The 3998-nt window shown below is 36.6% G+C and overlaps 1 pseudogene; it reads left to right on the plus strand.

Moving 5' to 3' along the window:
- Positions 1-1134: 1134 nt before the first annotated feature.
- LOC146370216 (olfactory receptor 5F1-like) lies at positions 1135-2100 on the plus strand (annotated as a pseudogene).
- The last annotated feature ends 1898 nt before the right edge of the window (positions 2101-3998 follow it).

The raw sequence follows: 3998 nt of genomic DNA on the forward strand, positions 1-3998 counted from the left end.
GGCCAGGATTTGGAAGTTGCTGGACACGCTAACCTGTGAGACAAGAATTCGCTTTTAAAATTATGCAATCTATACATTATAGGTAAAACTACTGTTATAACATCTATGTAATATATTTAAGAAATGATGTCATTAGCATGTTTAGCACAGGGGGGACCACAAGGAACTGTCCTCTCCTCTTTCCTCTTCAGCCTCTAAACCACAGACTTCAGCCACTGCACAGATACCTGCCATCTTCAGAAGTTTTCTGATGACTCTGCGGTGGTTGGATGCATCAGTGAGGATGATGAGACAGAGTACCAGGCTGTGGTTGACTCATCTGCATTCTGTTGAATCATCTGCAGCTCAATGTGGCAAAGACCAAGGAATTGATTGTGAACTTTAGAAGGACCAGGAAACCTGTGACCCATGTTTCAATCCAGGGGGTCAGTGTGAATACTGTGGAGCACTGGATTACACACAGATAATAAACTGGACTGGGTCAAAAACACCACTACACTGTACAGGAAGGGCCAGAGTCTTCTTTATTTTCTGAGGCAGCTGAGGTCCTTCAACATCAATGCTATCTGTTGTGGCCAGTGCCATCCTCTGTGCTGTTGCATGATGACAACAGACTCAATAAACCAAGGTCAGTAATGTTATGGGGACAGAGCTGGACTCTCTTAAGGTGGTGTCTGAGAGGTGGATGTTGTCCAGTATAATACCTCCCACCCACTCCATGACGTGCTGGCTAGTGACAGGAGGGCGCTCAATGAGAGACTGAGATTACCAAAATGATCTCTGATTGACACAAGTGGCTGTCATTACTGCTAACATGAATTACTATTTTTCTACAAAATGCAAGTAATGAACATTTTTCATCATGAAAGCATTTATTTAAATATTTTTAAAGTTGTTGTATTCAAATTTCTTGAGAACCTGCACATTTGTGTTGTTTTATGTTATGGTTAGTAAATGAAACATACTAAATGTCCTATGATCTTCCAAAGCTGTGAGCTTTCATTCCAGATCATTGATTGGCTGGTTTGAAATCCCAGCTCACATGTTGCTGTTATCTGTACTAGATAAAGAAGTGAGGAGAACAGAGACCAGATACAGTGAGAAATTAGGCTTCACTTAGGTCTCTCAATCACAATGAATAATGTTTCTGTAATAACAATATTTTTTCTTTCAGGTTTCAATTAAACAATCAGTCACAGGTTTGTTCTCTTCTTCCTCAGTTTGTTGTGTTACTGCATCATTTGCCTCGTCAATGTTTCTCTCATTGTGATCATCATCTTGGACAGCAACCTCCATGAACCAATGTATATTCTGCTCTGTGTCTTTTGCATCAATGCACTTTATGGAACAGCGGGTTTCTACCCCAAATTTCTCTGGGATCTCCTCTCTGATGTTCATCTCATCTCATATTACGGTTGCCTTATTCAGAATCAGGTGATTTATTCTTCTGCCTGTGGTGAACTGTTGATTCCTGCACTCATGGCATATGACAGATATGTGGCCATATGTCAGCCACTGAAGTACCACTCTATCATGTCAAAGCAAAGAGTCATTAGGTTTGCATGTTTTTTGTGGTCAACAACTTTCTGCATTATGGCGGTAAATGCCTTTCTAACATCCAGACTGAAGTTATGCAGCCCGTATATTTCCAGACTCTTCTGTGGGAACTGGAGTATTGTTCAACTCGATTGTTTTCCAGCACAAACTATAGTTAATGGCATATTTGCAAATATTACAATAATTATTTATGCACTTCATGGTGGTTTTATAGTTTGGTCCTATATGTATATCATTCAAACATGTGTAAAGTCTATAGAAAACAGGGCAAAGTTCATGCAAACATGTGTCCCACATCTCGTCTCATTATTTACTTTTGTTTTAATAATGCTTCTCGATTTCACGAGTATGCGATTTGGTTCAAAGTTTTTACCTCAAGTCCTTCAAAACTTTATAGCAATAGAGTTTCTTGTCATTCCTCCTGTCATGAATCCTCTCATGTACGGTTTCAAACTGACCAAAATTCAGAAAATTTTTTTTATTGTTATTTTAAAAACTAAGTGTTTTTTGTGTTATTTAGTAAGGAAACTCATAGTCTTATAATCATGCACAGTTAAAGATCATATGCTTTGAAAAAGGTCTAAGAAAACTCCAATTTTGTGTTGTCTGAAATTTTTTTGTAATAGTCTAAGCAGATATAAATTAATATTTATCTGCATATCTGTTGTGGCTTCCATTTCAACACATGTATTTTTAATGTTCACTTGCCTAATTACTATTTAGCATCTGTGTGTAGAAGGGCTGTAAATTCACACTAAATAAAAGTTTACAGCCTCTCTTCTCATTACAGTTTAAAATATTAACATATACTTGTCAGTGACTAGTTACTGTAGAGACTGCACATGACAAAGACAAACATTTTTAAATGTGGCAGAGCTATCAGAGTGTCATTCTACTTTAATATTATACCATCTTATAAAAGTGATACACAGCCAGAAGAATGAAGCAGTTTTATCCACAGCTCTGAATGAGTTCCTGCAGGTTTGAAGGGACACTCCTGTATGACAAGAGAAGGATCATATTTAAGTTCAGTGTTTTCTTTCTTCTCTGAGTTTTTATCTTTTTTACATTTAACACTTATTGAACCATTAGAAGACTTTGTTTTTTCTCATATTGAAATCGCCACTAAAAATGATACAACTAACTTGAAAATTGTTTGATGGATTGCAAGTTGTCTGAAAATCTTGATAATAGTTTAAACAGTTCGAAGGTTTTAATATTTTTCCAATAAATGTATATTTGATGGTTAAAATAAATGTGAAACTACAGCTCTCTCTCAGCACTCTCAGACTGCACACATGCAAACTGCTTAAACTCTTTTAGTTGTCACAAAACATGTTTTCTACAGAACCAGATCGATGGAGCAAGATTCATCAGCGTTGTTTCCTACGGGTCGGGATGCAAACTGCTGTCTGTTTTTTTATATTTTTCACTTCATCATTGTTCACTTTAACTTTTTCACTTTTATGTCCATTTGCTGACGCAATATTAGGTTTGTTACTGCTCTGTTGTCCACTCTTATCTCTGAATAAAACAATTACAATATTTAATGACTTTGTTTTAGAGTTGTCAAATAAATCGGTTTTATAATGAGACTTTTGTGAGTTATCAGATAAATAAAAGTATATTCCTGAGTCAATGACTATAATAGAGATAATTAAAGACACCGTTTATCCCTTAGAAGTAATTGTCTGCTAGAAAGATAAAGTGGACTATAACAGTAAATATATGCTTTTATTTTAAGCTTTTCAGGAAGTTAGTAATCTGGCTGATAGTGGGAATGTGAAATGTTCCAGTTTGTCAGCATGATGTCTTCTGAGAAATGCTTGGGATTTTTAGACTCTTTACACCTAATCTGATGATGCTTTCATAAGGATATTGTTAGACTTGTATGTGTATGAGAATTAGACGCAGTCTGTCCCTTGGCCTTCATTGCACTCATGTTTACATACGGCTGTTCTGGGCTCAGCTGAAGTGTAGTCTGTTCAGTCACTTAGGCAGTGAAGGATATTTCAACCAAGGTGTTACATGTTAGTGCACAGTTATTAACATTCATTTGAATTTTGATTGGAATCAGTTATAGAAATCAGCCGTGCAAATCATTTAATGCGGTCTGGTGCACACCGATGTATTTGACTGGAACTCATTTTTCTGGAAACAGTTCTGCCTTTGTGCCTGATGTCTGAGGATTTAGTGTTACGTCACAGAGCCCACTTTAAGTTTATTTCAGTGGGAAGAAAATTATGGTGGACGGGATCCGTAGGCTGATGTTAGTGGTTCACACCTCTTTGTTCAGCACAGAATTATAGGTCATTATTATGTATAACTCCAAATGATCACTGAATATGCATATATTTACACATATTTACACTGACAGAGGTCATTCACTGGGTGAATCTATCTTGAAAGCGATCAGGTTTAAACTTAGCACAAAAAGAAAG

This window comes from Perissodus microlepis, chromosome 16, assembly GCF_051167445.1.
Source record: "Perissodus microlepis isolate ML-2025 ecotype Zambia chromosome 16, ASM5116744v1, whole genome shotgun sequence".
Classification (NCBI taxonomy): Eukaryota; Metazoa; Chordata; class Actinopteri; order Cichliformes; family Cichlidae; genus Perissodus; species Perissodus microlepis.